The sequence below is a fragment of the Cupressus sempervirens genome, chromosome 6 (assembly GCF_028749045.1).
Source record: "Cupressus sempervirens isolate cs-2001-9-10 chromosome 6, ASM2874904v1, whole genome shotgun sequence".
Lineage (NCBI taxonomy): Eukaryota > Viridiplantae > Streptophyta > Pinopsida > Cupressales > Cupressaceae > Cupressus > Cupressus sempervirens.
This window is the reverse complement of record NC_143123.1, coordinates 321247518-321271653: the sequence shown is the minus strand read 5'-3', so window position 1 is coordinate 321271653 and position 24136 is coordinate 321247518.

The following is a 24136-nucleotide window of genomic DNA, read 5'->3' as shown; positions in this document are numbered from 1 at the left end:
TTTTATCTTGATACTTCATTACAAGATTACCCTCTATAGCAGATATGGTCAATATTCTTCTTCAATTTTCTAGTAAATCTCCTGATCATAGTAGCTAATCATAACCAAGGAAAGTAACCAAAAATAAGCCATGACCTACACTTATAGTTCTTCAAAACATAAAATGGGAAAATAATATTCATTTTGATTTGATTTCTCAGGATAACCAGGTATACAACAACAACGAACATGCATCCTTCAAGCTGACTAGTCCCTTATTCATTGGGCACTAACTGAATCTTCACATACAAATGGATACCTAAAATATACTCATATATTTAGGTATATGGTCTATCTGCTTGTCTTGCAAACAGACATCAATATTCATTAAAAATCTCGTACTTATGGTGATATCCTTTTGGTGTAACCTATAATCTTATCAATATAAACAAGCATTTACTTCGATCTTTGTTCCAATAGCAAATCTATTCTGATACAACCTTAAAGGGATGTAACTGGGTTCAAGCTCTTAGCTCTCAAACATAGAACATTGCAAATAACAATAGCAGGGGATGCGAATCATAATGAAACTAAAAGATGAGGCTCTTTGTATTAATTTCATTAAAAAGAATACAACATCTGCATACAAAAAACTCAAAAGATACACGTAGAATGATTGTGTAATACAAATGCTTCAAAAGGAATACAATATGCTATTCATAACAAGAAGAATCACTGAGAAAAAATGGTATCATAGATCTGAGAGAACTCAAGATTGGAACCATGAATGGTCTCTCAGACACAAAAAATTGGAACCCCTACAAATGATAGAAAAAATAATGATATAGACAAGGGTAAATTCTTGGATCTGATCTACAACTACCATCTGTCCACTTGGAATTCAATCTTTCTCAGTTGAATCACCTCTCTCTTCTTTCTACCATTGTGATCTGATTTGATTTCATCATTATTCTATAACTAATTTGTAAATATCTATTTCTGAATGATGAAAACCTCTTGCTTACCAAAATATCTAATTTTCCTTATGAAAAGCTAGTGAACTCCCTAAATAACTGACCTAAACGTGACCCCAACTACATTTTCACTGTATGCTACTAATATTCAAGTCATTACCATATTCGAAAACAATTCTAGACTTCGATATCTGAATTTGGTTGCAAGTTTGAAATCTAGAAGAAAACCTCCTGTAGCACAAACACATTGCTTCCTATGCAAAAACTAACTTCAAAATTGAAAAGTTCATCTCCTCACAATTTCGGCGGTATATGATAAGGCATATTTTGCATACCAGGAGCCTCCAGAATCACAATTTGAAAAAGTCCTCCTTTGCTAGAAACTTCAGGTCTGTGACTCTTTTCAAATTTGAAATTTGAAAAATTTAAATTAACCTAAAGTCTAGACTTTAGCTTAATTTTCCTTTGAATTTAAAAATCCTGCACGTCAGTCTCTTGAGAAAATAATTTTAAAATGAAAATTTTAAAATCATTTTATTTTTCCTAGCCTTTTTAAATTCATGGTCAACCCTCTATTGACTGGGTGCTACGTGTCGCTCTATGATTACTCAGGCCTACATAGCTAGTGCCATGTGTCACATGCCACATCATCATCGCTACTTTGCTATATTAACCGGTGAGCAAGTTTGCCTTAGCGAAGTAGCGAGAAACCTCGGATCTGCCATGTGGCAGGATCTAATGCATCTCAAGATCTACTTGCCACATCATCACTCATTCACTCTATCACTGCCACTTGGTGTGATCCGATTTGCTATTGTATTTGAAATGGAATCCATGCAAATCAATTCACCCTTCACCATATTTTGGAATTTTCTGGCGACTCGCTAAGTTCCTAGCCGAAATTCCTTAGATTTTTTGGCTAGCGAGTAGCGACTAGCCAATTTTTTGACCTTTTTTGATCACCTTCAAACTCCTGCTGACATCATTCTTTGAATGCCATGTTTGTTTGTTCAAAAATTTACATTCCTAACAGCTAGATCCAGTTGTCTTCATAATGTACTTTTGGGTCCCTCTCTCCAGGGCTGCAGCCTTTAAAAGAGCCTTTCTCAAGTCATTTAGTAACATGTAAAGGCTTGTATTTTAAAGAGGCTAAACATATACTGTGGGAGAAATGTGGGATAAAAGTTCCTTTTAGAAAAAACTTTTGTTCTCCTCTGAGCGCTCACCTCTATCAGTTAATCTTTCAATGAAACATTGAAACACAAAGTGCCACTAATCACCACTTAAACCTCTTTCTTTTTGGCTGCATTTTTCTCTTAAAAGCTGAACTTCTCTTAATGTGGAGATTACTTGCGTTGAGTGGTTAAATGCCTATTTTCATCATAAGTTTTCACTCTTACCTTACTGGAATCTCCCCTGTGGCTTCCTTCACATATTGGCGTGTGTATCATCTTTATATACTGCAAATTCCTTCTCCAATTCATGTGAAGCCTAGAGAGTGGCATTTCCCCACTCTGTATGGAAGTCGCTACTGACTCCATTTTCCTCCACATGGGCTGCCTTTGCTTATGCATGGATGTCCATTTCATTGGCATGAGAGTCTTTGTAACTTCTCTCATGCCACTGCTCTATTGGGCTATGGTATATGATGTGTTTCCAGCTATGTATTCTTTTTGTTGCATTGACTATTTTGAACTACCTTGTGGTTGCTCCTCTGAATGGACTGCATTAGGCTTCATTCTTTAACCTTCCCTATTCCTTCATTTGCATAGTCTTCCTCTGATAGCATGGAAGGCTTGACTTGAAATTGTTCCTATTATTTGAAGAACATTAGTCTCTTTCCTTAATTTGATGTGCCTCGCTCTTGCCCTGCTACAGCTTTATCAGACATCAAACTTAATGTCTCTCTTTAAAAAAGTTTCTTAAAAAATTAGGACTTCATCCTCAAGGGTGTGGAGTTCTTTATATATGTTTTTGTGCATGGGCTTTGCTTAAAAGTATGGCTCCTTGTTCATTCACTGTAGGCGTCTTCTTGTTCAGCCAACATATACCATTAATCTATTTGCACTCAAATGAGTGAGCAATCCCATTGTTAATGCATATATTGTAGGCATGAATGGTCACCGATCCAGCAGGTTAAGATCCAATATAATTCTTCACTATCTAAGTAATGACTATACTTGGATATAAGGATGAATTTGAGAACACGTTGGACTATTAAAATGGGTTTTTGATGAGATCTCTAAGATTCAAAAGGGTGTTCATTAATGACCTAATTATTCCAACCATTTATTTGATAAAGTTGCCGCAACACTTCATGTCTTTGTTTCTCCAGTTCATGGTAGTTGTTAACTAGATGGATGTGTTGATCACCAGTAGAATTCATCTATTCTGAAGACCATGCATGTTCTACCCCAACATTTTATATACCATATTTGTGACCCAAACAATAAATTTTGATGAAGGTCTTCAGTCCTTGACGCTTGTACCCTTTCATTATTTATACACCCATGATGAAATTTAAGTGATACTTCTCATTCAGCAATCATAGCAAAAATTAATTCCCAATAACTGCAAACTGGAAAATCTTCTTCTTCAAGAGCATCTCATTTTCTCTTTGCGCCTCTTTATTATTTACTCCATATGATTTGTGTGTTCTTTAAATTTGAAATGAAGGTGTAAGAATGTGAACATCTGCAATGAATTCACTCATTAAAACCCTAAAAGTAACCTTGCCATCCATGGAATCCTATTAGACTGTTTAAAATTTAAAATCGAGCAGTGAACCATCAATTAAAAAATCACTTTATTACTGATCTGCAAACTGTCAAATTGGTGCCAGAAGGTCCATTGACTGGCCTTAAAAACTGACCCAAGCCTCTGACCAGACCCTGAAATCTAATCCATTGATTCTCTACTCTGTACTCTTGAATCTTGTCAAATCTCGTCTCATGATGAATTCGGGGTCAAAAGATACTCACTATCAAAAATGACCCTTCAGAATTACCTTCATGAAAAATGTCAGAAAACAATAAATCGCATATGGATTTGGCTTTGAAAACTGGGCAAATGAGCACATGGGAAAACAAAAAACTAGGGCAATGGTTCTCTATCATGAAGACATTATGGATCTACGATTTAGGCTCATGAAAAATAACTGGGTGCAAATGGTGGATGTTCAAAGTAGGCTACTCAGAATTTTGCAGACTGGACATGTTGAGAGAAAGCATTTTTTGCAAATGGAATTGACCTGGAAAAGTGTGCAGATGGATTCGTCGTGACTTTAAAACTAACACACTTGAAGTATCTTCAGTGGAAAATACAAGGGAATAAATTATTTAGTCCTACCAATCATAGGTACAAAGATATGACATCTCGAATAAGGGTTCCAATCAATCTGCAACTAATGACAATAGTGAAAAGATAGAAATTCCATTTGGAATCCCATTTCAAAATTGATCAAACGGATTCATCATAGGCTGAAACTTGAAACATAACAAGACTTTGACCTCTAAAATACAATGCAAAAAGAATTCCAGCATTTTGATCAACTGGTCAAAAGTTATTACAAGTCAAACAGGGCTTCCCAAAAATGTGTGCAAATTGCAAAAGCATGAAAATAGTAACTGACCAACTTTGAGGGGTTCGAAACCTAGTCAAATGAACTCAAAATGACTCAAAATATGAAATATAGGTTCTCAAGTATGGATATTAGATACTCCCAAAGCAGTAAGTAATGACACATTTCTGGGTGTGGGATATTTACTTTCTAACACAGCCTCCTGTCGTTGTTTTACACTAGGGCATAATTGCAAATTTGACAAATGCTTGAAACAGGACTTCACCGAATAGCTCAGAATGATGATTTATCTTCATGGAACAAGTAGATAGGCTGAATGGAAGGTGTTAGAAACATTGAACACCTTTTAGGCCTCATACTGACAGCTGGGTACAATCTCATCAAAAGAGCATTTATAGGGCTTGGTTTTTGCAAAAGTGCTAAAAATTGACCATGCAATTTTTAGTGCCAACAGGTGGCTTGATGAATGGAGTTGAAATAGTAGGCAATGTCAAAGAGTAATCTTGTACAATATATGGAATCTAAATAGGAGATGGAGGTGTATGAATCACAACACTGGTCTTAGGAACAACACATAAGTTCAAGTGACCTAACTTCATCTTAATAGTCTCTTGTAAAGAAGGAGAGTGAGTCTCCAATAGTGGAGATGGTGGACCAAAATTTGAGAAGGAATAAGGTGATAAGCATGATCAACAGTTCTTGTACCAATAATATTTCTTGTCTCGCTATCTTTGATGTGCACCAAGTCCTATTCAAACTCAACCGTCTTCCCTATCCCACTATATGTAATTTGATAAATAGAGAGAAGGTTAGAGGAAAAAGATGGAACATAAAGTACATCATGAAATATACCATCATCAATGTCAATAGAACCTTTTCCACATACACTCATAACAATGTTGTTCCCCATTAAAATATGTGGAGTAGGAGAAGCCTCAAAAAAAGAGAACAAATCCTGAGAAGATGCCTTATGGTGTGAAGCACCTGAATCTAGTAACCATCTAGAAGAGGGTGGATTAGTAGTTGCACATAGTGCATGACCATCTCCTATATCTTTACCATCTAATTGAAATGATGATAATGAAGAAGATATGTGAGAAGTAGAAGGAATATCAATGTTTCTCTTCTAAAGGAGAGCTATAAAATATGAAACCTATTTGGCATAACTATCTAACTTCTTCTCATAGAAATGTGAATAATCATGATTATGCCTATTACAATAAGCACACTTTGGTATTTCTAGTTTTGGTTAACCCCCCTTAGGAGGAGGTGGCCCTAATGAACTATGAGGGCTAGAATCAATCTAAAACTCTATAGAATGAGATTTTTGTGTCTTTTCTTTCATCCCATAAGATGATTGAGCTACCAATGCATAAGTCTATGAGCCTATGAAATAATTCAACCGAGATAGCTTAGCTTGACCTTGAGTCAAAAAACCACACAAAACCTTAAAGGATGGCATGGTAAGTCTATTACCCAAAGAATATTTGGCATAATATAAGGTAGAAGAAAAATCTAAAAGTTTCCATGAAGCTTAGAAAGAATCAGGTAGATGTACTCAAGATCAATATTGGTCTTCCCACAAGCCTACAATAAAGAACACTATTTATAGAACTTCATCAAGAAGTCTTAAATGGAAGGAAAAGAATCTAGTACAAGAGAGATAAGTTCTACCTCAATCTAAAGTGCCCTAAACTCATTTACTATACCAAACAAGCCTTCAAGCTTGGTCCACATAGCTAGAGGGGTATTGCACCCATCAAGATGAAACTGTAGATTATTAGATACCTATAAATAAATCAATCATATTGCCTCATCCATCTTGTTCCTATGTTGCATGACCTCAAAAGTTCTCTGCAAAATTGCTTGCACTGGATCTAAACAAGACCACACCCTTTTGATCAGAGAAGTTATACCATCAAGGTCTTCAATGTGTGATAGTTATGAGGGGTCCAAATTTCTAGAAAAGAAGAGGTCTTGGCCATGTTTTTAGAATGTTTTGGATTATTTTTTAAAAACATTCAAGTTTACTAATGTAAATAATAGAAACAATCATACAAAACACTCCCCACAATACAAAAAACCAAACCCCTGCTACTAGAAGCAATGCATAAATAAGAAAAGAGAAAAAATAATTCAGTTTATAATGACATGTACCTATGAGGAAAATAGATGAAAAATAGAAAAGAATATGAATAGGTCTCGAGAAGATCTTTCTAACACATTTTCTAGATAAAAAATTGGAGCTATAATGAACAAGTTACGCCCCCAGAAGATGGAACACATCAATGAAATTCAAGCATAAAAATAGGTACCAAACTAAAAAAAAATCCAAAAAATACCTACACCATTGTCTCAATCTTTGAACTAGCTTTTTGTCTCTTTTTTTGGATCGAAAAAATACCCTCATATGCACAAGATATTATCAAAAAACTGATAGGGCCCCTAGTATAAGAAGGAATAAATTTATTTATTTTTAAAAAAATCTAAAAAAATTATATGCACCACTAGGATGGTGTAGTGGTGGGTAGATAGTGGCACCACTGGTACTGGTAGTGGTGGCGATTAATAGTGATGGTGATGTTTGGAGGCTGTGTAGTGGAGCAGTAAGTCGCTGTCAGGCACCATTAAACATTGTTAGTGGTATTTTTACAAACCATAGTGGTTTGTTAACCATGTAATAATTAAAAAGATTATTTCACTTTAAAAATAGATTTATTTTTATTTTTTAAAATCTTTTTGATAAAAAATGTCTTGGAGTGCATGTAAAGGTTGTATGACCCTGTTATGCAAAAACAAATTGCCTCCCAAATCAACTTTGTCCAAAATCAATAAACTTTATTTGAAAATGGGGGGTTTTTATGCCTTCTAATGCCAATCATGTGGTGTGTTTGGCCTCAAAGTGGTCCAAAAATTAGAGACCCCATTATTTTCATAGAAAATACCAGAAAAACATTAGATTTATTCTATCAAACCCTCGTTCTTCTTTTTCTTCAAACAAGAATAGGAAGCCACAAGCAAGGCCTTGATACCATGTAGAATTTTATGATGAAAAAATTCATAGATCCCTAAATAGATTGCATAAAATTAACTTGTTACAAGGAAGAAAGAGAGGTAGAGCGAAGGGTTTGCTCTAAAAACAAGAAGATTGAATTTACTTGATCAAAATAGAATGAATGAATTTACAATCAACCAATCCTTATGAAGGAGATTAAAACTCTAAAATGGAAGCCCTAAGAGGTAAATGACATTTAATAATTACTAATTAATTATTAAATGGAAATACAAGGTGCATAAAGTAAAATCTTAAGAAGGGAGAAAAGGTAATTTAATATATTAAATTAAATTAACCTTTTTCTCTAACAATACAATGTACTTAATTAGCCCTACAAGGATGAAATACATTCCTACTTGGTTAGGGTTTCACTATGTCCCTATCAACTCGGGCCCATAACCTTTGGGATCCCTCTAGGATTCCAAAACAGACCCTTGATCCTAGAGATCAAGCACAAAGTCTGAGATATAATCATTTCAATGCAGAGAGAAGATTATGTGTAATTAAATGGAAGTAAGGGAGGACCTAGGTGAATCCTACCTTGAGCTTTACACCGTAAAAATAGGATCTTTAAATATTATCTATTAGGTTTTATCCCAATTTCACCTAGAAGAAATGATAGAAAAGAGAAAAAACAAAGAAAGATGCAAGGATATTATTGATCTCACATTAAAAAGGTGCTAAAAATTGTTTAAATTGGAGTGCTTCCTATTTAAGATGATACATTTATACCCCACTTTAGCAAGAGTGGGGACTCAATTGAAACTCTTAGTAAAATAGAGCACATGGCATAAGATACTCTCATTATGATCAACGAGACAAAGAATCCATCAAGTCCCCAAGGGATTGAGATTTTTCTAACTCCTATATCATCACAAGAGAGATATCACTAACTAAAATATGTAGAGAGAAGAGGAAGGTGATTATCTCACCTAGTAGAGTACCTAACATACTATGAAATATTGGAAGATTCACTGCAAAAATATGGCATTGAATGATCTAATAAGGTGGTAACCCGCTAGTCAACTTGTTAGAGGGTTCATCCATACTTCAACATTCCTTGTATCTCTATGGCATGGCCATGTAAGAATGATTGACTTAGAAAAAAATTATGTTACCAATAGACAAGATTTAGATTATGTGTATGAAAAGGAAAGAGAGACCCAATTTCAAGGATTCTCACTTCCTGTACTAAAGGTGTACATGAAGAATCCATTCTTTAAGATTGTGTATAATCCATTAAGGCATTCACAAGATGATTGAAAGGAGAAGGGATGAAGTAGAAATGCATATATTTGAGGATCAATAAGAAAGCATACCAAGCATTTAGAGCTAAAGTACCCCAAGCCATAGTCATAATTTGTATTCAATACACCATGATTCGAATGCAAAAATAAGCAAAGTGTATGACCCGTATTAAAGTCATTATCGATACTTTAATAGGAGAAATGGATTTAACAGAGTATACATATATACACTTGTCAACATTTTCACTATGAGATGTCCCAAAGAGAATACAAATAAAGCAAAATGAACACATAATCTATATAGAATACAAAGGGATATGCTAACTTTGGGGTTAGTGTGATCATATGATAACATGTAAATATTATATCAAGTATGAAATGTCATCTTTCCAAAAAGGAAGTAGAACTTACAACACAATGGAAGAAAGACATGTAAGATTTATGAAGAAGAGTATTTTTGGACTACCATCATGGAGAAAAAAAAGTATTTGGTGCTACAATGTCACAAATCCAAGTAGACAACATAGGGATACAAGTACAAAAAATAGCACATGTAAAACATAACATATAAAAACATATAGAATATGTAAGATACAATTAGAAGAATGATACAACATTTAGATTCCCTTATCACCTTGCACCAATAGAGAAAGGGTCATCTACAGAAATCTAAACAAACATTAAGAAAATAGAATACAAGAGAAGCATATTACAACATGAAAACACACAAAAAGTTACCATACTAGAGCACAAGCTTTAGTCACATTGCCCTCCTCCCCCACCTTGGTCAGTTGTGATAAATGAAGGTGAACAACTTGCAAGAGGAGCTATATCAAATATAATAAGAATAATAGATAAGACTAAAGAAGGACCCTCTTGATATTCATTATGCTCAGAACTAGATCTAAGCATAAGCTATAAAAGAAGCATGTTAGGTAAATCAACATCAAGATCAATAATCTCATTCTCATCATCATCTAAAGTATATTCTTCATCAAGCTTAATAGAAATAGATCCAAAATATGAATATCAAATATATTTATCTTATTAGTATGATCAACTTCCTCTACATAATGGGCAGATGAGAAGGATTCATATGATCCTTAGCATGATCCTAGTAGTTTCTTCAATGTTCACGAGCATATTGGTTACACTTAGTCTTATTAGAGATTTGTGGAGAAGATGAAGGAAGCTCCACAACTATAGGTTCCTTACCTATTGATGGATAAAAAGAGGAACAACAAAAGGTTTAGAACTAGAAGGAGGAACCATACTAGCATAATTATTAGATATAGGAGGTAGTTGACCATTAGAAATGGAAGAATCAGAAGAAATAGGCATAGAGGGTATAGGAATAAATCCATGAGAGATATCCTTAGGCATAATGAAACTGAAAAATCCTTCAACATTTATGAGCTTCATAAGAATGAGAAGTATAATCTAAATGAGTAGGGGGTGTAATAGGAATAGAATGCAAAAATAAATAAAGAGTAACATAGTGTCAAGGTCTAGAAGGATGATAAAGACTATGATTGATCATCATAAGAAAATTGTATACACTGATGAATAGGGGAATTGATGGATTTCATGGAAGTCAACTAAGGTAAACCAAACTTCACTTGGAATTGATTGGAAGTAGCTAGGAATAAAAACAAAGGCATTGTTCACCACTTTACCACAAAGCTCAACATGAAAAGAAATTGAATCCTGAGGAGGATAAAAGAAACCATTACAAGTTTGAATCCAAGTATCAATTGACTCATAGAAATCACAATGCTTTTGCTTATCATATAAATGTCCCTTAGTGATAACATTACCATAAGAAAAATTGATGCAAGAGCATCCTAGGTGTAAGAGCAATCTTGCATCACCCAAAAATATTTTATTTTTAGTATTTTCTATTTTAATAAGGACTAGTAGACAGGGTGGTTATTATTTATGGGAACTTTCTATTTTTTTTAATTTTTTCATATGAACTTGAAATGTTCTCATTTTTTATAGGAAGGGTCATTTTAGAGTTATAAGTCTACCATATAATTCACATTTATCTAGCTTAAGTATTGGAAAAGTTATTGTAGATTTCCAGTTGAAACATTTGTAGAAAAACCTTCAAGCTCACTATTAGAAGCCTTAGAGTTCCCAGATGAGGTCTAAAAACTCGATGGAAAGGTTCTAGCATAGTTTTGAGCCTATAGGTTGGGAGTTGGCATTTTTGAAAAGTGGTTATAATAACCAATTAGAGCAACAGTTTGAGAGTTATGGCCTTTGGAAGTTGGGACACCCAGAATATCCAAAATAATTATCAAAGATGTATTTGGCCGACTCTATATGTATTGTTAGGGTCTGTTGGCCCTAGATATTAAGTTTCAATGTCTAGAACTGTCCTGGGTGGCATAAAATTGCCTATTTAAGAAAGGCCCAAACATTGTCTAGGATAGCTCTAGGTGGTAGTTCATAGCTTAGTCTTGTAGATTACTATAATGAAGGCACCCATTTGGGTTAGCATTTTTTACTTGTGAATTCTGTAATTCTATATTTGTAGCACAAATAAGAAGTCCATATTTTTCTCTCGCATTTGTTGTTGTTTCTTTGTTTCTGTAATGTGTTTATGGTATTAAGGGGAGCACCCTTCATCAAGGATATTTTAGCAATCCAAGTAGTAATATAAAGAGAACCATTAGGAGTCTTGAAAATATCAACATCAACATCAGTATGATGGATGCTAATAAGAACTTTATTGCGGTAAAAATCCAAAATTTATCTTTGCGAACTTATTGGTATTTGGTTAATATATATGCTCCTAACAATAAAAATGCATGAAAATTTTTATGGTACTAATTATCTAAGATTAAAATTTTAAAAATATAATGGTAAATGGGTTCTTCTTAGAGATTTTAATGTTCCTTTCTATGAACATGAAAAAAAAGGAGGTAATCCAAGCCAAATGGAAGGAAAATTGGATCTTATGGATTTCATTAATAGAGAAGGATTAATGGATATGGGCCTTCAAGGAATTAATTTTACTTGGAGAAATAAAAGAATTAGAGATGACTATATTCAATCCCATCTAGACAGAGTCCTTACAAATTGGACAAATGATTTTCTTTATGCCCTTTTTTCTATTCAGAAGATTGCTTCTGACCACTTCCCACTTCTTTTCAAAGATGAGCCTATTTAAGGATGGAAGAATTTCCCTTTCAGGTTTGAGAAAATGTGGATGTAGCATCCAAACGTTATCATTGTTTTGAAAAATTAGTGGAATATCAAAATAGATGGTTCTGCTCTCTTCCATGTTGCTAATAAACATAAGAATGTGAAAATTAGGATTAAAGAATGGAACAAGAGTTCTTTTGGTGATATCTTTGATAGTAAATCTAATCTAAAAGTGGAGCTACAAAATATCCAAGATAGAATCTAGTTTGATAGTTATTCAGAGGAATTAGTAAAGGAAGGTAATGAAAAGATGTCAAATTACCATGATATTATTTCTAAAGAAGAAGCATTTTGGATGCAGAGATCAAGGTATATCTAGCATGAAGAAGGTGATCAAAATACTAAGTTTTTTAATCTAACTACTATGAAACATAAGGCTAAGAATCAAATTTCTAGCCTTACTAGGGGAAGGGATAAAATCCCGAATGAAAATGATATAACTAGAGAGATGGTGCCCTATTTCTCATCCCTCCTCTCTTTTGACCCATATGTTGATGATACTAGATAGATGAAGCTCCTTGAATCTATTACTCAAGTGACTACTAATGAACAAAACAAAATGTTGATATCTATTCCTTTTGTGGATGAAATTTATAAAGTTGTCTATTCCTTTGAAGGAGATAAATCCCCTTATCCGAATGGTTTTCCAATGTTTTTATTCTAGAAACTATGGGAATTTATTGGTAAAGATGTATGTGATGCAGTGAAATAATTCTTTGGGGCTAAAAGAATACTAAAGTAGACCAATTCTAATTTTCTTTTTCTAATTATAAAGTTGTCTATTCCTTTGAAGGAGATAAATCCCCTAGTCTAGATGGTTTTCTAATGCTTTTCTTCTAGAAACTATGGGAAGTTGTTGGTAAAGATGTATGTGATGCAGTGAAATAATTCTTTGGGGCTAAAAGAATTCCAAAGGAGATCAATTCTAATTTTCTTTATCTAATTCAAAATAAGCATGGTGTTGATTCCTTTAAAAAATTAGGCCTATTAGCCTATGTAATTTGATCTACAAAATTATTTCTAAAGTTATAACTCTACGTCTATTGACTATCCTGCCTAATTTGATTTCTAATCAACATAATGGCTTCATCCCTAGAAGGAAAATTCTGAATTCTATTATTTTTGTTCATGAAAATATTCTTTCTTTTTCTCTATCTAACTCTTAGAGTTTTGTGATGAAGGTGGACATAGCAAAGGTATATGATAGAGTTGACTAGAGTTTTCTCCAAAAGGTTTTACTGACCTTTGGGTTTAGTGAACAACGTCTTAAGATTATAATGCAGCTTGTTACTTTCTCTTCTTTGGTTGTCTTAGTTAATGGCAACTCTTATGAATTTTTCAAACCTTCAAGGGGTTTAAGAAAAGGTGATCCTATATCTCCTATTATTTTCGCTATTATGGTTGATTATCTTGGTAGGTATATTAGTAGAATTGTATTAAAAGGGGAAATTTGAGGTGTGAGGCCAACTTCCCAATTGCTATTCCATTCTCATGAATAATTTTTGAATGATACTATTTTCATGGCTAACGCTGATGTAAGGGAGGCAATGAGTCTCAAAAAGGCTCTTTTGTATTCTTTATAAGAGTTCTCTATTTTTTATTAACACTCTTTTTCACAAGAAATAAAAAATTGCAATTATTTTGGGGATCCTTTCCTAGTACTTACCTTAGTCTCCCATTAGAGTTTAGTCCTTCTAAATATTTCTGGGAGGATCTAGTGGAGAAATTCAATAAGAAATTACCTGGATGGAAAAGAAACATGCTAAGTCAAGCAGACAAAATGACTTTACTGAAGGCTTTTCTTCAAAATCTCCCTACCTATGCTCTCAGCCTTTTCAAAATTCCAAATAAATTTTCTGATGTTATTGATAAAATTCAGAGAAACTTTTTTCTAGTCAAGTGCTAAAGAAAGAGAGTGGCTCTAATAGCCTAAGAAAAGGTTTGTAAACCTAAGATTGAAGGAGGTCTAGGTATCAAACCAACTAGAAGTATGAATAAATCCCTTTTGGCTAAACAAGGATGGAGAGTGTATCGAGATGATAAAGAATGGAGTTCTATTTGGAATATAAGTATCTTTATAATGCTCCATCAATATTTGATTTTCTATCCTACTCAAATATCTCTAATTCCTCTACTATCTAGGGTGTGGTTCAAGGTACTAAACATATTCTAAATAAAGGTTGTAAGTGGAAATGGAAGAAAGGTTCAATTTTGGGAAGATGCATGGTTATTTGATCATCCATTACTAGATGACTTTAATGATAACACTCTTATAGATATATGTGAACAAGTTTTTGGAGTTTTTGTGGGTAAATATTGGACAAATAATGGTTGGGTGAATATTGCTAAGATTTGCCGCAGTTTTAACAATATTCAAATTTCTCTCAACTTTTGTAATCTTTTTCCTAACATGGAGAATACTGTGGTTTGGGGGATAGAATATAGTGGAAATTTCTAGGCATCTTATGTGTTTAAATATGATATTAAGGACTATTCCCCTATGGGCCAAAGCCTAGATGAAAGGAATTATTCCTAAAATTAATATTTTCTTTTAGATGACCCTTCAAAATAAAATTTTAACTCTGGATAATCTCCAAAAAGAGGCATCTATATAGTGAATAGATGTAGTTTATGTAAGATAGAAACTACAGATATTGACCATCTTTTCATCAATTTTAGTTTTAGCCAGAATGTTTGGGGATCCCTCCTCCAATATTGGAATATATTGTGGGTTCAACCTAGTAATCTTGTTGATTGTTTTTAGAATTACAAATGTGATGTTAAAAGTTTTGGTATTGACTTCCTGTGGAGTATTTATCTTCATCATCTATGTTGGGGTATTTGGAAAGAAAGGAACAAATAAAAAATTTAGAAACAAAGAAACTCCTAAATGGGTGGTGGGCCAAGACATTATTATGGCTATCAAAAAAATTATATCTTAGAATAAAAAAATTGATGATGTGAATATTTATAATCCTATGAAAATAATAGGAAATAAAATGAAACAGCATGAGCATAGGGTGTGATATGGAGTTCCCTTCCCTTGGGATGGCTAAAAGATAGCTTTGATGGATTTTCTAAAGGGAATCCTAGAAGAGTTGGGTGTGGTGGAGTCCCAAGGGACCATTATAGCAGAGTGGTAGATGTTGTGATGATCCCTATTGGCCATTCAACTAGCGACAGACATAGGCTATGGATGCTCTGTAAACTATTAGAATGATAGTAGAAATTAGCTATCAAAATTTATGGTTGGAAGGGAATTCCTTAAATATAATTAATATTCTAAATAATAAGAATATGGTAACATGGAATATTGAAGTGAGTATTCTAGAAATTAAAAATATGATTAAATTTTTTTAATAACATTATTATATCTCATAATTACCAAGAGGGTAACAAAGTTATTGACTGGATTGCTAATAAAGTAGTGAATTAGGATGAGAACTTGACATGGACTAACTACCTCAGGAAGGAAAGGGAGCTTATGGTGATCATTAATTATGACATGACTAATGCAATCAAAGGAAAGATTATGTGAGATTTTGAGGATTAATATTGAAAGTGGTAGCTTTAATATGGGCTATTATTATTTCTTGAGGGAGTACCTTTCATAATTACTAAGAGGAAAGGGCACATATTCTAGGCAAAAAGTTTATTTGACCTAAAATATAACTAGTCTACTATGATTGTTATTATTTTCTACAGGATTATCGAGGCTAGTTGCATTATGGGGGGTGGGGGGGAGTCGAGGAAGTAGGAGATTTCTAGCTATAAAGAAAGGAAAGCTAAATACAGTCTAGGATATACTCCAAAAGGGTAAGGTGATTGTGTATATTGAGAAGTTACATGGCTTTTAACCCCACATAACTAATTATTTCTTCAAGAACTGGTTTGTGGAGAGGGTTACTCTTCATGGGTTTATCGTAGAATTGATGGAGGAGTTCATTGCTAAGATTATTGGTCCTCCTATGGAAGGTTTGAAATTCAAGAAGGAAATTAACATTTCAAATGTGGCTTTCAGGAAGTTTCCCAAAAATGAAGAGGAGGAAAAAAATCTTGTGAAGGACGGGGACTTCTATGACCTAGACCATATTAAGGTAATATGATAAGATGTTATATCTTGTGTTCGTGAGTATTTTATTCTGGATGGTAGATTGAAAAGGGTTCATAAATTCCATTTTGTTTTTTTTAACCATATTTATTATAAGGATAGGTTGTCCTTTCCCTTTTACTTGAAATTTTCTTTGTTGAATATTCTTTAGGCCCATAGAAAGAAAGAGACTAGGCCCATACTCCATGAAGGTCTTATTCTAGTAATTGAAAATTATTGTAGAAAAAATGTAGGGAATATTTCACCTGTGGTGGAAAAGGAGAGGAAATATTATGAAAAATAGCCTCTTGACAAAAGGAGTGCTAAAAAAATTTAAATGCTATAATGTGAAAACTAAGGAGGGATGTACTGATAGTAAGGGCAAAAAGAAGGAGATCAAAGCTAATAATACTCAAAAGGTTAATGAGGAAGCTATGGATTCTAAGAAAAGTGAAGAAGATGAGGGTGAAATAGAAATTGGTGATCTCAGCTCCAACTTGGATGGAGATTCTAGTAGTCAGGAAGTCTCTTTGGCTAAAGATGATGGGGAAAGTAGTAATGAGGAAAAAATGGAAGATAAGTCTCATTCAAAACCCTTGGGTGACAATGAGGAAAATAATATCATGACTCAAAGTGAAAGGCCTATGCCTACCCAGATGGATATTAATGAGGTTAAGCTACTGGTCGAATCAAAAAAGGAAAGGAATGTTGAGGATAACACCCTTGTCATTAAAGGGAAGAATTTGAATAAGGAGAACTAGAAGGATAATACAACTCAAGAGGGTTTAAAAAAAGAAAATTAGTTAAAGCTGAATGGTACCTAGGATGTGAATATTAATTTGGAGAAAATGTGTGACGATAAGGCCAATGAATATGATAACAACACGATGAATTTTTCTTTACTCCATAAGGATAAATTGAAAGATGATACCTTGCTCCAAGTTTATTCTTGGCTCTATAATGAAATCATTATATTCAAGAAAAAATGGGAGAGCTCCATAATGAACTGGATGAAGAAAAACAAAGACAATCTAGTTGGAGAATCACATGGGTAATATCCCTGAGAAGTTAAAGGCCTATGAAATAGAATTACACCAAATAGTTAAGTATAGCATTCAAAGGATGGACATGGTGACCTCAATTTTGTGTGCTACTATTGCAAGCATTGATAAAAGAAGTAAGACAAAAATCATTTCCCTTATTGCAGTTAAGCTTTTTGGTGGCCCTAGTAAGAGAACTAGGAAAAATATGAACAAATTTGTTGCTTCTACTTTGGTTTTGGCTATGGAGGATATCCTTCAAGGTACTATGATGTCTAGTAAGGAACTATATAAGGTGATCAAAGAGTTAATCTAATTACGAGTGTTGGTTGCTGGTTGGATGGCTAATCCTAGTTTTCTTATTTCTATTTCATTTCTAGCTTTTGTTTTCCTGATTCTTTGTTAGGTTCTAGGTCCTTCTAAAACCCAAGGAACTTTTATCATTTATCCTTTTTGCTTAGTTGTAAGGGGTTTTCAATCCCCTCAAAACCTATTTTTACCTTAATCTAAAACAAGGTCTCCAGTACTCTTATGATTAGTTTTATGCTTATGATGATCATTAGAAATAGAGGGAGTGTCTTTCTTAGGTGTAAGTTGAGGTTGCACTATATGTTCCATAGCATTAATAGTATTTTCATTCTCTTTCCATAAGGTATCATAAGCAACATTCAAAGTAGAAGTAGAAGGAGGAGGTTGAACAATGGTATCAGTAGTGTGTTGAAGTAAAGGATTGGTATAGATTTAAATATCTTGATTAGGAGGCACCACATATTTATTTCTATTATCATGAATATCAACAGATAAGGCATTAAAATCAATAAAATATTGAATTTTATGTTTTGGAGTATAGCACACCTCAATATCATTTTACTTAGGACCTTTTTTGTAAAGCATCAAATCAGTCAAAGACACTGAAGGACCAATGTTATTATGAAATTATTGGATAAATGCATTATCAATTTTATGAAAGGAAACAACAGAATAAGGTAGAAAAGATCAATACCATGACAAATATTTTTCATGGAAGGTGTGAGAAAACAACTTAATTAGATAAAATCCTATGATCATGAGCATAATCACTACATAGAACTTGGAAAGTCTTAAGATGAGTCACATGATCACCTTTACTATTATAAGTGTCAAGGTGAAGCATATCATCTTGTTGAGGAGAAGTGGTATGTATAATGTCAAAAAGACAATATACTACCCATATCACATGTAGGAACATTAAACCTAGATTGAGTATAGGAACAAGTTGTTATTGAAAAGAAGAAATAGTTTGAGAAATACTAAGGATAGTAGAATTATTATAGGTAAGAGGTGGTACAAACACATTTGATACACTAGAAAGAGTGTATGAATTATCAATAATAGAAGCAAATATGTGTGGGACACTAGGAACCATAGTAGGATGGTTAGGATAAGTGAAAGGAACACTATTGTATGAAGTATATGAAGTAGGAAATGAAGCAGAAAAACATTCATAGGAAAAGAAGGAATAGGAAGACTATAAGTAGGAGGATTAGATTGAGGAGCTAAAGTAGTCACAATAGTAGCAACATAAGTATGAATGCTAAAGATGTGTGCAAAAATAGGCAAGATAGGTTCAATAGTAGTAACATGTAAAGTTATCCCTATTTTATATGTGGCTTGATCCAAAGGCTTAACATGAGTATGGACAAGGTGTGTAAGACAACACAAAATATTAACACCATCTTAATCATTATGGGTAATTTTCTTAAGAGAATCAAAAGAAACAATAATATTGGTATTGTAACTCTCTTAAAGAAGCCAATCATGTATTTTATGTTGGAAATACCAATAGGAAAGTAACTTCTGAGAGGGGGCATAACTAAAAAATTTGGGGTCAAATTGCAATTTTGTGATGATTTTCATGTTTTTTTTGCAATTTTCCTTGATGTCATTGCAATACTGATGTAAGCATCATAATTGTGATGCTTGCATAAATCATGACATAAACCATTCTCCATTTTTTTTAATTGTAGAGAGATGCACATGAAAGAAGGTGGAGAGCTTTGAACAAAGATGGAGAGCTCTCAATGTCATCATGCCCTTGTTCTTGGTGCATTTTGTTCCTATGATATATCTCTACATTTCATTTCTATGCCCTTGCTCTATAATTTTCTTGTTGTGATCTCTGCATTTTATTGTTGTGCCTTTGCTCTACAATTTGGTTGCCATGCCCTTGTGATCTCTATGTTTCATTTTTGTGTCCTTTATCTACAATTTTTCTCCATGATTTGGTTTTTGTGCCCTTGTCATCTCTATGTTTCATTCCCATGCCCTTGCTCTAGGATTTTGATGTCATGCCCTTTCTTTGTGATTTTGTGGACATGCCATCCCCTTGTTCTATGATTTTTTTACCATGTTGTGCTCTTTCTCTATGATTTTTTTGCCATGCCCTAGCTCTATGATTATCTTCAAGGCTATGTAGATGTTGGTTTCTTTTCCTTCCAAATAGGAATCGCTTTATATCTCCTTCTGAACATGTATATTTAGAGATCTTTTTAAAGGTTCTTATTACATCTTAGCACACAACAACAAAATTGATCCAACTACATACATATTCTAGAATCCAAGATATATATAAAATATTTAACTCACTCAACCTGTGCTAAGTGAGTTAAGATCCTTCACAAAAATAATGCAAACTAGGAAAAATGGGCAGAGTTTGCAAGAAATTTTACAAAAACATATCATAGAATATATTTTTAGAAAGAAACTAGTCATAATAAGCTTAATGGATCTAGTTGCTGATTAGTTGGGTTGATTACAAATTCTTGTAAAAATCTCATCAGATTAGGTACAATAAAATGAACAATTACCTATTCCCAGCTAGTAGGATCTGCTACAGTAGCAGAGCAGGAAATAGAATAAGAAAGGTTTATGTTTTGTATTTTAAATTTAATGTTTTCAATAAACATCCTACATGTGGTGACATACCTAGAGTAGCAGTTCGATGAGCTCTCCAGATATAGCCACCTAGGACCGGGTGTAGATTCTTTAAATTAGAATAGTTTTAATGATTGTCAGATTCCAATAATAGGTAGTAGGCAATTTCGGATTCTTATCCTTTTCTTGGATAGAAGACGGAAAAAAAACATGTGGCCTACTGCATGATTGTCAGATTCCAATAATAGGTAGTAGGCAATTTTTGGATTCTTATATTTTTCTTGGGGTAGAAGAAGAAAAAATGTTTCTCATCCTTTTATTAGAAAAGGAGAGTCAGTTTTAAATAAGCCAGTTGGCTATGTAAGAAAACATTTGAATTGGAGTAAGATAGAAAGTTGCAGTTTTAGTGTTTTCAAAGATTCGACTTTGGAAAGAAAAGAATGCATTTTGGTTTTATTGTGCAAGTTTCAGTGGTTTGAGGGTTGGTACGGATTTTCATTGGAAACAAATTTTAGTTTTCTTGTGGTGTTCTTCTGTGTTTTGCAGTAGAGAATACAAAGATTCAAATTTTTATGTATATATCCTGGTGTCAACATGGTGTTTCTTGAAGAACCATTTTTATGAATGTCTAGTGTTAAATCCTGTATCTATCAATTCATGCAATCAAATGATTAGAAAGGATATAGATAATTGACTATGGAGTTTGGCAGCAATTCGATCTTGGTCTCTCTTATAAAAGTGAAAATATATTTTCTTTGAGGACATCCCAAGTTAAAGATCTTGGTGTGCGGGTGAAGATAAAATATGGAGATTTATATATTCTAATTAATCCAATCTTGAGTTTGGTTCGAGTTCAATCCCGGCTGATTGATGTCGTGCCCCTTGAAGTAACTCAGTGAGTGAGTATTCCTCCTGAGCTTTCCAAGGTGTGGCTCTGCATCATTTTTGGTATCAGAGCTCAGCAAAAGGTTTGGGAAAAAGTAGTTGTGTATATGTTTGTGTGATTGTGAAAGATTGAGAGAAATAGTCTAAAAAGAAGTCCAGGAGACTAGATAAGAAGAAAATAACCTAGCTGAGGAATGATGGGACAAGAAGAAGCAGTTTTATTGTATCTTTTCAGAAAGTATCGGCAGAGAAAGGATTCAAAGTAGAAAGAGATAGAGGAAAAGAAAAAAAGAGAGGAAGAAGAAATGAGAAAACAAAGAGAAGAGGTAAGCAAGATAGAAGAGGAAATAAAAAGTTTGAGAAGGAAACTTGAAGAGAATGAAGCTAAGTTGAGAGAAAATAAAATGTAGAAAGAAGAAATGCAGCAAGTAACTATTGGTGAGAGCAGTAATGAGACAAGTCCTATGGGATTTGAGTGTGAACAATTTGTGGTTGGAACAGTAACATGTCCTTTGAAAATAGAGAAGAGTACAATGTTGGAAGGTACTCCTATGAAAAAGATTTTGGAGGCAACTGATGAAGCCTTAAATATGCATAATGAGGAAAAATGTCAAGAGGAATGGCATGAAGATGAAGCTAAGGAATGTGTAACAGCAAGTTCTAAAGAAGAATCTGATTTATGGGAAAAATTTGCAGCCATTGTGGGAGAATGGAAAAGGCATGGCGGTAGTACGGAAACTCAGCTTGAAGAAGAAAGGAAAGAGTGCAATACTGTTATTGTTCTTGAGCAAAGTTGTAATAAGAAAGAGATATTTGAAAGTGAGATTACTATAGAAGATCAATATGATGATAAATGTTTAATAAAGGAAGAAGAGATAAATACAATTCTTAAGATTCAAGATGTGAAACTGGTTGATAGTCAAGAAGCAGATAAGTTTATGGTTACTATTGATGAAGATAGATATGCACATTACATGGTGTATAAGGAAGCTCATATTCAAAAATAGAACTCAAATAATCTTAATGTTGATGATATGTTTTCTTCTAATAATGTTTATGCAGGGATGCAGATTTCATGTATAGTGAATCATGCTGGAGAATTTTCTATGACATTTACAACATTAAAGAATCAAAGCTACAAGGTGGAGAAGTTGGATATTATTTTTTTTTTCTTGTAGATATTCTCATCCTAGTTCAAAGAAATTGGAAAGTTCGAAAGAAGAATGAGATTCATTTCTACAACACATCATCTCAAGAGGACTTGAGATTCATTCTACAGGGGAGTATGCTGCAGTAGCAGAGCAGGAAATAGAATAAGAAAGGTTTATGTTTTGTATTTTAAATTTAATGTTTTCAATAAACGTCCTACATGTGGTGGCATACCTAGAGTAGCAGTTCGATGAGCTCTCCAGATATAGCCACCTAGGACCGGGTGTAGATTCTTTAAATTAGAATAGTTTTAATGATTGTCAGATTCCAATAATAGGTAATAGGCAGTTCCAAATTCTTATCCTTTTCTTGGATAGAAGACGGAAAAAAAAACATGTGGCCTACTGCATGATTGTTAGATTCCAATAATAGGTAGTAGGTGGTTTTTGGATTCTTATCTTTTTCTTGGGGTAGAAGAAGAAAAAACGTTTCTCATTCTTTTATTAGAAAAGGAGAGTCAGTTTTAAATAAGCCAGTCAGCTATGTAAGAAAACATTTGAATTGGAGTAAGATAGAAAGTTGCAGTTTTAGTGTTTTCGAAGATTCGACTTTGGAAAGAAAAGAATGCATTTTGGTTTTATTGTGCAAGTTTCAGTGGTTTGAGGGTTGGTATGGATTTTCATTGGAAACAAATTTCAGTTTTCTTGTGGTGTTCTTCTGTGTTTTGCAGTAGAGAATACGAAGATTCAAATTTTTATATATATATCCTGGTGTCAACATGGTGTTTCTTGAAGAACCATTTTTATGAATGTCTAGTGTTAAATCCTGTATCTATCAATTCATGCAATCAAATGATTAGAAAGGATATAGATAATCAACTATTGTGTTTGGCGGCAGTTCGATCTTGGGTGATGTACGTGCCCCTTGAAGTAACTCAGTTGAGTGATTATTCCTCCTGAGCTTTCCAAGGTGTGGCTCTGCATCAGGATCAAATACAATTTTCCAAGGTGATAAAATTGCATATGCAAGGAATTGAAGAGTAACTTCAATGAAGAGTTGAGTGTAAGAAGCTGAAGAAGAAAGTTCTATTTCTATGTAAATTCCATAATTGCAAGGTGCATTCCCTTGCAGAAGCCTCCACCACAATGACATTACCTCTAAACCATGCAAAGAATGTTGAAGTGGTTCCCAACCTTAAAACACTCTTCTAAGAATTTGATACTTTGGATTATTGTAGGGAGACTATGCCAATACTTGAAACACTGATATAAGAATTTGATATTTGGACTATAAATTCTCAAAGACACTTGCAAGTGATTCAAATGTCATAGTACCTACCACAACACTTTCCTAGATTCTATCTAATGTCTCCCATAATATCCTCTATGTTGTTTAGTTGTTGTTTTTGTTGTGCAATCTCTCTCTAAAGTCACTCATTCTCCTTCTCTTTCTAAAGTCACCCCTTCTCCTTCACTCTTGTGCATTAAATTTTGTTTATCAAACTTATAAACATATGCCTCTACCTTATCTAAAATCAACTTCACATTATCTTATAACTATGGCATAGTTGTTTGATCATCGATAGCTTTCATTTTAGCATTCAATTTTTTAAGATTGGTCAACACCCTCACTTGTGGACCTCTCATGTTAAGCAATTTCTATACTATTTTAAAACCATGTTCTTTTTTCTGAGATAATAGTTCTTCAGGTGCATTTTCTTGTAAAACATTAATTTTTTTGAACAATTGTAAACTCTTAGAAAGTGCATTGTTGTTTTCATGTATGTATGTATATATAATAATGAATAATAATAGTTTTTTCATGTATGTCAAAATAATAACTAACATTGCCATTGGATCATTTAAAAATAAAGTGATCAACTCAGTTAATCAACAACTACACCAATTTAACTATTGTTTCCAATGTCATAGTACCTACTGCAATACTTTCCTGGATTCTATCTAGTGGCTCCCATTATATCCTATATGTTGTCTAGTTGTTATTTCTACCA